Source organism: Helianthus annuus, chromosome 14 (genome assembly GCF_002127325.2).
Source record: "Helianthus annuus cultivar XRQ/B chromosome 14, HanXRQr2.0-SUNRISE, whole genome shotgun sequence".
NCBI lineage: Eukaryota > Viridiplantae > Streptophyta > Magnoliopsida > Asterales > Asteraceae > Helianthus > Helianthus annuus.
Window position 1 is genome coordinate 2,645,962 of NC_035446.2, and position 12,775 is coordinate 2,658,736.

Genomic DNA, 12,775 nt, shown 5'->3' on the forward strand with positions numbered 1-12,775 from the left:
ATATAAACTTGAGTCTTTTGCAACCTAAACTCTATCCTATGTGTATGTGAAAACTTGTGCATTCTTGTATTCTATTTTGTGCTATGTGACGTTTAATCTAGGGTGTGTAGTACCGCCTTAACAATAGTAGCGCTATAGGAGATGCATCTCTCCCATTATTCTCGGGGTCTATTGTTAGGAGGATTCTAGTTTACCTTGAGTCTTGGGTAAACACCAAAGCATCGGGATACTTGGGCTATCACTTCGGGGACTGCGACACTAGCACGGTTGAAACTATTTTATTACTACATTATGGATATGAGTTGTTTTAATCTATTATTCTATTATTAAACTTGTATAGTCGCCAATACTTTTGTATTGATATTTTAATACATGTTGCAGGCTGATAGGTTGCAAAGGAACATGGAATCAAGCTAGGAGATGCTTAGAAACGTCGCCTAGTTAATTTAGTCTTTTGAACAATTTGAACAATTTATGGTTTGGTTTGTAATGTGATACTTGTGATGACGGTTGTTAGACGTTTGCATGAAATCAATTAATCTTTATTGAAAAAATATTGTTGTGGAAATCTCCTGGGCAATCTGAACGCCTAGTGCTCGCACCCCGATGTTTCCGCCACCGGTTGGGGTGTGACAGATTGGTATCAGAGCCATAACTATAGGGAATTAGGATAAGTAGGAATACTTGCCCTAGTCTATAGTTCTAGGAATCTTGACTCTTAATTGCTATTTAAGACTTATGCATTCTACCGTATCTGCTTCCTAGTAGCACATGCTCCTGTTAAACTTACGTGCCTTTCCTAAGGCTAACATAATATACACATGATACTTTGAAAACACTGTTCACCAGTGTTTGTGATTTCGCACGAGAATTGCCCTCAAGACAGGAGTGACATCCAAACCTTGATGGGAAATCTCCATACTATTCTAATAGGTCTTATCTGTGGATAAGCACCAACGATATTAGGGTACGACGATGTCAAGATAAAGGTGAAAGTCAAACCTTGATAACTAGTCCCACTATTTGATTTTTATATATCTCGCCAATTCTCGAAGTTCCAATCAATTTGGGAACGTGGAATGACTAAAAGGATGAATGTCGTAGGCCTATCATCGATGAAGTATTTGTCTAAGTAAGTAAAGACACGTTACCTCAATTCGAAAGGGGTTCGAATCACCTTGGTTAGTCGCCGTTCCTCTACCCGGAACAATCCCATGTTTTATAAGCCTATCTTGCTTTTATGTTATCTCGATTTTATGCATATGGTTTTAAACTCGATTCTTCGTTTTCTTTGGTATACTTTTACACAAATCACACGTTGTCCGCAATCTAAAACGTTGATATTAATCTCAGATCAAACCAAATTTATGAAGCTTTATTCTATGTGTGATCTATGTGATAATGTGATTGTAAGGCTCTAGATGTAACATGGCATGGAATACGAGGGGGGGGAGTGACGTGCCCGAAACATGGTGGATACGCTGCTGGTAGTTCCTATATATAAGTGTTTCTGACATGTTACCAGCCTTCGTACCAAGTGCCATGCGAAACTTAGTGTCTGTTATTGAACTCTAAGACTATGGAAGGACTAACTGTGCATTCTATGGGAAATCTATGTGAAATCTATCGTGTACTCTAGAGAAGTCTATGTGTAAACTACGTATGTGTGGATTGAGAATCAAAATACGAAACGTAGCCTAGCGCCGAAGACGAGGAGGAAAGTGGCATGTCCGAAACATGGTGGATACGCCGCTGATACTTCCTATATATAAGTGTTTCCGACATGTTACCGAACCTTCTTACCACGCGCTAAGTGAAGTTCGTAGTTTTGTAGGCTCAGGTTGAAGTTGTGAAGTTTATTTGAGTAAGTCTATGTAGTAAATCAATTTGGGTAATCTACGTGGATCAGTTGGATCGACCTATGCTATTTGATCTATTTGATTAATCTAATGTTGTGTTTGGGCGAAGTATGACACCGATGACAAGGGGGACGTGGCGTAATCGAAGCATGGTGGATACGCCGCTGGTAATTCCTATATATAAGTGCTTCTGTCATGTCGCCGATCTTTCGTAATACGTACCATGCAGGATTTCGTTGGTTGTGAGTTGTTAACACTAATCTATTTGAATCTATTAAAGTCTATGGAAAGTCTATTGAAACCTATGACAACCTATTGAAGTCTATTAACGTCCACCTAAACTATTGGAGCCTATTGAAGTCTAGTGATTTATTGAAGACTATTTGAAGCCTATCGTGGTCTATTGAAGTCAATATTAATCTATGATGAGTGTGGATTATGACATGTAACATGACATCGAGTACGAGGTGGAAGTACTATGTCCGAAGCATGGTGGATACGCCGCTGGTACTTCCTATATATAAGCGCTTCCGACATACTACCAAGCTTCGTATAACATGCCATGTGAGGTTCGTGGAATGTAGTGTTAATCCATTGAAATCTACCGGGATTGTCTACGTGTGTATTGTGATAATACTGAGTGTGTTGTTTGGCAATTGCGACACGTAACATGACGCTGAGTATGGGGTAGAAGCGATGTGCCCGAAACGTGGTGGATACGCCGCTGGTACTTCCTATATATAAGTGTTTCTGACTTGTTACCAAACTCTGTACAACGCGCCATGCGAAGGTCGTGGGTTTACGGTTGTCACACCCCAACCGATGGCGGAATCATCGGGGCATGGCACTGAGCGAAACAGGTTATCCAGAAGTTTCCATAACAATTATCATTACTATTCAATTTATATAATACATCCCATACCGTACCTCAAATAGCAAACAAAGTATTACAGATAAAATCCAGGCAAATATTTTGTTCCGACAACTCAAATTTAAACATAAATATTGTTTATCTATGTCTAGAGACTCATGCTGCAAGATCTACAGACAACTTTGTGACAACCAGTATTCCGGAACCTTTCTTTGTGTTTGAGCAACTTGTATGAACGTTACTTGATTGATTAGTGTGCTTGATTTCAATATATGCTATGACATTGTGATATTATGTGCTACGTGATTTTATGTGAATGCTATAAGTATAGTTGCATAACACCTGTCCTAATCGCACAAGCCCTTTTGGGCCGTACACTTCTCTTTCTCGGCTCACTACATTTGGCCGACTCGAGACCAAGGGGCAGCCCATGATAGGGTTCGGCCCACTCCTCTTGTGTGCACAACACATACCCAACATAGGGGTTTGTTTCTCATAACTTCCAAAAAAATACTAATCACACACAAAACCCTAAAGCTCTCTCCTTCCCTCTTTCACTCGACGGCAGCCCCCTCTCGTTCGAAGCTCTTGCATCGATCTAACCAACTCATTCGATCTCACGGTTAGTGTTCCAGCGTTGTCAGTTGCCATGTTACGTGATGTTGTGATGTTGTGATGTTGCTAGGGTTCATGCTAGTAGAGTTATTCATGAAGTTGCGCTTGTAAATCTGGAACATGTGTTTGATTTTGATGTTAACATATGTGAGGAAACTGTTGTTTGATGATTTGAAACATATAATAGCAAAAATGTTAGAAGGGATTGTATGCTGATCTATGTTTATTTTGAACCGATTGCTTGTGCTGAATTGGTGAGTTTCGAACATATGATTTGTGGTATTGATTGGTTGGGTGTACATATGACTTAGGGTTACATGTTAGTCTTTGAGTTCGATAGTCAGATGACCCGATTGTATGTTCGTATGATGCTGATTAATTGTTCTTGATTAGATGATGATTAGGGTTGAACGAATATGTTTGATTCTGAATTGAATGTTGTTTAATCCGGTTTTAAAACTGCCAAAGTTGTTTACAATTGTTACGGAATTAAAGAGCTGAAATTAAGGAAGTTGTTACATTCCTGATCTCGACAAGGGTTGCGAGTCGAGAACCCTCGGTCTCGACTTGAGACCACACATCATCATCACACAGACAAGACTCGAGACCTCGGATGTGGGTCTTGTTCCGACTCGAGACCTGACTCGAGAACACCCACTCTCGAGTGATAAATGCATAACTCGAGACCTCTAGTTACGACTCGAGAACACCTAGACTTCACACCGAGACCACACCGTCTCAAATCGAGACCCCTAGTCTCGACTCAAGACCACATGACTGTACATTCTGTTTGGGCTTGTATGATGTTACCGGACTGTACATTTGGGCTTTGTTTGGCTACGTGAATAACACTGTTAATCTCGTATACATGCACTATTACTGTGAACTGCCATGATCACTACTTGTATAAAATACGTGTGGAACATATTCGTGCATACTTAAACAATAGACCTGACTTGTATGGTAACCATGTTAGGATGTGGTTGACCACTAGCAGTTCGATTGACCTTTTGTTAATCTGCCGAGCAAACCAAGGTGAGTTCACAATCTTACCAAGGCATGGGATTCCCAGGGTCGGGAATGGGTTTGAATGATTATTTGTACTTACATTGTTACAAGAATTACGTACCACTGGCCTCGGGAGAGGAAGGGCACTTGTAGATACTGCTAGACTAGAGATACGATTACTACTCTTCGCACACACGCTTGGAATGGCCGCGATACTAACACTAATACTAATCTTCGCACACATGCCTGGAATGGCCGCGATACAAATACTAAACTTCGCAAACATGCCTAGAGGGCTGCGATACAACTATACCTAGTCTAGAATACATGGGAAACCCCCACAAATCTTCGCAAACATGCCTAGAGGGCCGCGATACAAATACATATGATACATGGTTTACTAAACGAACATACGGTTTGCAATACGATTACTATAACTGAACAACCAACTGTGAACTCGCTCAACTTTGTTGTTGACTCTCTGTTGCATGCCTTGCAGGACGTTAGGTACTCATGGAGCTTGCACAAGGAGGAGCAGTCGTTGTGGGACATGGACCGTGGATGCCATGTTAAACTTTATAACACTTGAACTTGTTACTTACAATTGGGTTTTCATATTATGCTTCCGCTACTTAAACTATGTTTGGTTTGGACATCAATTGTATTGTGTTGGATTTTATAAACTACTTTTACTTATATGTTATGTTCAATATGATTGGTGGCTTGATCCTGGTCACGTCATGTCTCCAAGCGGTGGTACTCCGCGTGTGGATTTTGGGGGTGTGACAGATTGGTATCAGAGCCATTGGTTATAGAGAACTTGGTTTTAATAAGGGGAAAACGTTTTTATTAAAACCAGACTATAACCTGAATAGTGCTCAACGATTCACAACGACGCTTCGCTCCACGTGCAAGACTCAACATCCTAGGTAATATGGTTTATGTTTTATTGCCTACTTGCTAGTTACATAGAACTTTGCTCATGGTATGCTTAGATTAACATAACACTATTGCATGAGAACACTTGTGTGCTTACTCTCTTCTGTCATTGCACTTTCGCGAACCCCTCTCACGTATGTTGCCTTTGATATGAAGATCATGGCTGGACGCACTAACATGACACAAGCCCAGTTGATGGCTCTCATTAACGACCAAGTTGCTGCAGCACTTGCAGCCGCACAAGCAGGTCAACACGCTCAGCAACCTGTTTGCACTTTCAAGAACTTCATGGACTGTCGTCCAAGCACATTCAGTGGCACTGAAGGAGTGGTGGGACTCCTCCGCTGGTTTGAAAAGCTCGAGTCCGTGTTTGAGATGTGTGAATGCCCTGAGGCTCGCAGGGTGAAATACGCCACTGGTACTCTAGAAGGAATTGCACTGACTTGGTGGAACGCGCAAGTTCAGATGTTAGGGTTGGCAGCTGCTAATGCCACCCCTTGGAACGATTTCAAGGAACTAATCAAGCGAGAATACTTCACGCGAGATGACATCCACAAGTTGGAGGTGGAATTCTTTAATCTGAAAATGACGGGGTCAGAAATTGAGGCTTATACGAAAAGGTCAAACGAGCTGGCCATCTTGTGTCCAACTATGGTGGACCCTCCTGTCAAGCGCATTGAGTTGTATCTCAAAGGGCTAGCACCAGAAATTCAAAGCCATGTGACATCAGCCAACCTTAATAATATCCAGGATATTACTCGGCTCGCTCATCGCCTCACCGATCAGGCAGTGGAACAGAACAAGCTGCCTAAACGTATCAGCGCTACTGCTACCGCTACTACTACACCTACTACTCCCAGCGACAGCAAGAGAAAATGGGATGGGGATTCCAGCAAGGGTTCAGTTTCAGTTCAGTCTTAAGCACAGCAGTGCAAGACTAATGACTACCAGAGCCCGGGTCAGCAATCTTCTGGTAGCCAGGGGCAAGGTGGATATCGGGGAAATCACCCAATGTGTAACAGGTGCAACAGACACCACATTGGTCAGTGTCGCAAGGGCCGCTGTCAAAGATGTCTCAAGATGGGTCATGAGGCTAAAGATTGTAGGAGCTCACGACCAGCAAATCAGAATTAGCAACAACAACCACCAGCTCCACAGAACCAGCAGCAGCGAGGCAACAGGGGATGCTTTCAGTGTGGTGCTGAAGGCCATTTCAAACGAGATTGCCCCTAGTTAAACCAGAACCAGAACAACAACAACAACAATAAACAGGGCAATGGGAACAATGGGGGAAACAATAATGGCACCAATGCTAGGGGTCGTGTGTTGGTGCTGAGGCAGGGTGAAGCAAGGAATGATCCTAACGTGGTAATGGGTAAGTTTCTTCTCGACGACTTTTATGTTACTGTTTTGTTTGATTCGGGTGCGGATACCAGTTATGTGTCTCTAAAAGTTAGTCAAATGTTAAAACGTACACCAACTCCCTTAAACACCAAACACGTCGTAGAGTTAGCAAATGGTAAAAGTGTAGAGGCCACTCACGTAGTCAAGGGTTAGAACATTGTCTTAGCTGGTCAGACTTTCTCCATCGATCTCATTCCTATAGTTCTGGGTAGTTTCGACATCGTCATTGGTATGGATTGGTTATCCCAACATCACGCAGAGATCTTGTGCAAGGAGAAGATTGTTCGTATTCCCCGTTCTGGTAAAGAACCTCTCGAAGTTCAAGGCGACAAGAGTGGTGCCGTGGTAGGCATCATCTCCTTTCTAAAGGCTCAGAAGTGTTTGCGTAAGGGCCACACTGCCATTTTGGCACTTGTTACTGATGCATCAGCAAAAGAAAAGAAATTGGAGGATATTCCAGTTGTACGCGACTTTCCTCAGGTGTTTCCTGAAGATTTACCTGGGCTACCGCCTCATCGCCAGGTCGAGTTCCAGATCGAGCTAGCTCCACGAGCAGCACCTATAGCTCGAGCACCGTATCGCTTAGCTCCATCAGAGCTGGAGGAACTATCTACACAACTGCAAGAACTCTTGGATAAGGGTTTTATTCGTCCTAGCTCTTCGCCTTGGGGGCTCCAGTATTATTCATGAAGAAGAAAGACGGTACCTTCCGCATGTGCATAGATTACCGCGAACTGAACAAGGTGACCGTGAAGAACCGCTATCCTCTTCCACATATCGATGACTTATTCGACCAGTTGCAAGGGTCGAGCTACTTCTCAAAGATTGATCTGAGGTCAGGTTACCATCAACTGAGAGTCCGGGATGAGGACGTCTCCAAGACAGCATTCAGAACTCGCTACGGCCACTACGAGTTTCTAGTCATGCCATTCGGGTTAACAAACGCGCCTGCAGTCTTCATGGATCTTATGAACAGGGTGTGCAAGCCCTACCTGGGCAAATTTGTGATTGTTTTCATAAACGACATCCGGTTCTATTCCAAGAGTTAGGAGGAGCACGAGCAGCATTTACGGCAAATTTTGGAACTCCTTCGATCAGAACAGTTGTACGCCAAGTTTTCAAAATGCGACTTCTGGCTTCGTGAAGTCCACTTTCTAGGCCACGTGGTAAACAAGGATGGGATCCATGTTGATCCATCCAAGGTAGATTCGAACAAGAACTGGCCTGCACCGCGTACACCAACGGAAATACGCCAATTCTTGGGTTTGGCGGGTTACTACAGACGGTTCATCAATGACTTCTCAAAGATTGCGCAGCCGCTTACACTACTGACACAGAAGGGTGTCACCTATCGTTGGGGTAATTCTCAAGAAACCGCTTTTCAACACTTAAAGGATAGGCTCTGGAGCGCACCTATTCTCTCATTGCTAGAGGGCACAGACGATTTTGTGGTCTATTGTGACGCATCAATACAAGGCCTTGGTTGTGTATTGATGCAATGGGATAAAGTCATTGCTTATGCTTCGGGCAACTTAAAGTTCATGAACGGAACTACACAACGCACGATTTAGAGCTGGGAGCTGTTGTTTTCGCACTTAAGATATGGCGACATTACCTGTACGGTACCAAGTGCACCATCTACATCGATCACAGGAGTCTCGAGCATATCTTCAAGCAGAAGGAATTGAACATGTGTCAACGTCGATGGGTTGAACTACTGAATGATTACGAATGCGCCATCAAGTACCATCCAGGAAAAGCCAATGTTGTGGCTGACGCCCTCAGTCGGAAAGACACTACGCCTAGACGCGTACGAGCATTACAACTTACTATTCAATCCAGTCTTCCTGCACAGATACGAGATGCTCAGGTAGAAGCATTGAAACCAGAAAACGTCAAGGCTGAAGCCTTACGCGGTTCAAGGCAGTGATTAGAACAAAAGGAAGACGGCGCCTACTATGTAACGGGGTGTATTTGGGTCCCACTATATGGCAGTTTATGAGAACTTGTGATGGATGAAGCACACAAGTCTCGCTACTCGGTACATCCAGGTTCGGATAAAATGTACCACGACATCAGAACTACATATTGGTGGCCTAGCATGAAAGCCCTCATCCCAACTTACGTCGGCAAGTGTTTGACTTGTGCGAGAGTCAAAGTCGAATATCAGAAACCATCAGGCCTACCTCAGCAACCAAAGATACCACAATGGAAATGGGAGGAAATTTCTATGGATTTTGTTACGGGCCTACCTAGATCCCATCGTGGGAACGATACTATATGGGTGATCGTGGATCGACTCACTAAGTCTACACACTTCTTGGCTATCAAAGAAACAGACAAATTCTCTACCTTAGCAGACATCTACTTGAAAGAAGTGGTTTCGCGGCACGGGGTGCCAACCTCCATTATTTCAGATCGTGATGCATGATTCATTTCAGAACTATGGCAAGCGATGCACAAATCTTTTGGCTCACGATTAGACATGAGCACAGCTTATCACCCTCAGACGGATGGGCAGTCTGAGCGTACTATCCAGACTCTCGAAGACATGCTTCAGGCATGTGTTATCGATTTCAGCAACAGCTGGGAAAAACACCTCCCTTTGATGGAGTTTTCATATAGCAACAGTTACCACACCAGCATTCAAGCAGCTCCATTAGAGGCATTGTACGGGCGTAAATGCCGATCACCTCTCTGTTGGGCAGAGGTGGGCGACAGTCAGATCACAGGTCCAGAACTTGTAGTTGATGCTATGGAAAGAATTGCTCAGATACGACAACGCATGGCGGCAGCTCGCGACCATCAGAAAAGCTACACTGATAAGCGTAGGAAACCTTTGGAATTTCAGGTCGGGGACCGGGCTCTACTTAAAGTCTCACACTGGAAGGGTGTGGTTCGCTTTGGTAAGCGAGGCAAGCTCAATCCAAGGTATGTCGGACCGTTCGAAATCACCTAGAAAATAGGCAAAGTGGCCTACAAACTGAACCTACCAGCAGAACTCGGGGTAATTCACAATGTTTTTCATGTGTCAAATTGAAGAAGTGTCTGTCAGATGAGACCCTCATAGTTCCTTTGAAGGAGCTCACTATCGACGAACAGTTACATTTCGTCGAGGAACCTGTTGAAATCACGGACCGGGATGTTAAGGTCCTCAAGCCCACTAGAATACCTCTTGTTCGAGTTCGTTGGAACTCCCGTCGTGGCCCAGAGTTTACTTGGGAACGCGAAGATCAAATGAAACTCAAATATCGCTAGTTGTTCGGGAACAATGCAACCACTACTGAGGCCGAAGCTACTACAGAATTTCGGGACGAAATTCCAACTCAACGGGGGATGATGTGACACCCCAGGAAAACCAGTAAACGATACAACTTACCTAGCTTCCTCAGTAACCGCATGCTAAATTTCGGGACGAAATTTCTTTCAAGTTGGGGATAATGTGACAACCCATATTCCAGAACCTTTCTTTGTGTTTGACGCAACTTGTATGAACGTTACTTGATTGATTAGTGTGCTTGATTTCAATATATGCTACGACATTGTGATATTATGTGCTACGTGATTTTATGTGAATGCTATAAGTATAGTTGCATAACACCTGTCCTAATCGCACAAGCCCTTTTGGGCTGTACACTTCTCTTTCTCGGGTCACTACATTTGGCCGACTCGAGACCAAGGGGCAGCCCATGATAGGGTTCGGCCCACTCCTCTTGTGTGCACAACACATACCCAACATAGGGGTTTGTTTCTCATAACTTGCAAAAAAATACTAATCACACACAAAACCCTAAAGCTCTCTCCTTCCCTCTTTCACTCGACGGTAGCCCCCTCTCGTTCGAAGCTCTTGCATCGATCTAACCAACTCATTCGATCTCACGTTTAGTGTTCCATCGTTGTTAGTTGCCATGTTACGTGATGTTGTGATGTTGCTAGGGTTCATGCTAGTAGAGTTATTCATGAAATTGTGCTTGTAAATCTGGAACATGTGTTTGATTTTGATGTTAACACACTACAAGAAAACTGGGTTTTTAGTACGCGCAAAAACGTCCTAAAATGCTATTTTATAGGACCTTTCATTTAATAGGACCAACGATAAAAGCGTTTCATGTAAAGGGGTCGTAATAAGTCCCGGAACTAAAAAAGCGTCCTAACATCTCAAATAAGATTATGAAACCAATTTTATGGTCGCGTAATATGTCTTTGGACATCCAAAATAGTGTCCTAATAAAAACATATTAGGACACTTTTATGATGTTCTAACATGTGCGTACATACTTTTAAATTTTTGATACACTTACAAGCGTCCTTAGAAATTAATTGATAGGACCCTTATGATGTAACATTATAGCTAATTTAGTACCAATAAAAGGGTCCTAATATACCAAATAAGATCATGAAACCAATTTTATGGTCGCATAATATGTCTATAGACAACTTGGATAGCGTCCTAAAAAGAACATATTAGGACACTTTTACAATCACTACAAAAAAATTGTCATCTAGTGGCACACAAAAAGTGCCACAAAAAACCAAAAAAAATGCCACTAAAGACCATTTTTGGAATGGGCGGCACCCAAAAATAGTGCCACTAGAAGCGGTGACGCTAAAGCCTTTTAGTGACACTTTTTGATCTGCCGCTACAAAATTTTGGTCTTTTAGTGGCACTTTTTTGTTTGCCACTATATAGTTTTGAGCTTTTAGTTGTACAAATTAAATGCCACTATACATTTATCATATTAGTTTTGATTAATTAAAATCATTATTTAATTACAATATAAAATAAAAATAAAAATAAAAGTATAAAATATAGAAAGCATAATATCATAACTTCGATTATCTTCCAAATGTCTAACAAGTGTCACATTGAGTCTAAATATCTAACGTATAAAACAAAAACCTAATAAATATTTAAATAAAAACTCAAAACTTCATTGTGCTCATAAATAATATCCTCATCAATTGTGTCATGGTTGATGGTTATCACCAACTCCCATTATGCAAAGTTTTATATCCTATTAACCATTTGGTCCTTCGCTCTCCTTACACTGGTTTGCAACAGATGACATCCATCTTGCTAAACCAGCATCTCCCTGATTAAAACATTGAAGACAAAAAGTATTATTTCTAAATTCCAGATGCACAAGTTAAACTTTTAAAAAGTTTAAAAGAAACTAATTAATAGCAACAAGCTTTTTCAAGTGAAATTTACCATGAGAAGAAGCAAGATTCTATAATCATTTGCCAATTGAAACAAAAGTGGAACTAAGATCAAGGATACATAATAAACTTAAGCCATGGTAGTAGTCATTCTACCTTGTCATGTAAAATCGAAGATATAATTAGTTGCAAAGAGCAAAAATTTTAACATGTGAAAGTTGAAATTAGAGTCGGCCATTTTAGCCCATTTAATAAAGAACTAGCAAGTGCACCCGCGCGTTGAGCTGGGCTCGTGCTATTTGTAAATTTCAAATCTATCTATGATTAGCCAACTTTTAGAATAAAGTAGTACTAACTATAACCATGACGACTCGGAACGGTACCAGTACTCTGGTTACTTTAACGGTAAATACCGGTACCGAATTGTAACCATGACGGTTATTTTTTATACCGAAAAGAGTGAACATCAAGTTACCCAAAAATCATCAACACCTTTACCATGTCAAGTTCTAATTTTCATATAAACATGTCTATGTTTTTAATACCATTGATAATTATAAAATCCTACCATTCTAGCATCACATCATCAGTTTCATCCCTAACTATTTTAAATCACATGTCATCAGATTTATTATCAAAACCACCACCACTTACATCAAAAATATAATATATTAGATATCCATAATAATAACTTTAGTTGTTATGTCACAATAATAATTTTAGATGTTATGTAAGTTATATACAATTTGTATAACTTATACTCCTTCGTTTATTAGTCAACAGCAAACATTTATTATTCCTTCCATTTGTTTCAACAGTTTAAAACATCTTTCTGGTCTTAATAAACAAACAAGCAGTCAACAGTTTTACAAGATTAGGAAGACGAGGGTTCAAGCATAAACCAAATACTGACCGATGG

The 12,775-nt window shown here is 41.6% G+C and overlaps 1 long non-coding RNA gene across 1 annotated transcript; it reads right to left on the bottom strand.

Annotated features, from left to right (window-relative positions):
* Positions 1-11,504: 11,504 nt before the first annotated feature.
* On the bottom strand, positions 11,505-12,007 carry LOC118486346. The gene is made up of 2 exons (XR_004878613.1): positions 11,909-12,007; positions 11,505-11,789 (listed from the first exon to the last, which is right to left on the bottom strand). It is a non-coding gene; the product is annotated as an uncharacterized LOC118486346 (long non-coding RNA).
* Positions 12,008-12,775: the final 768 nt, after the last annotated feature.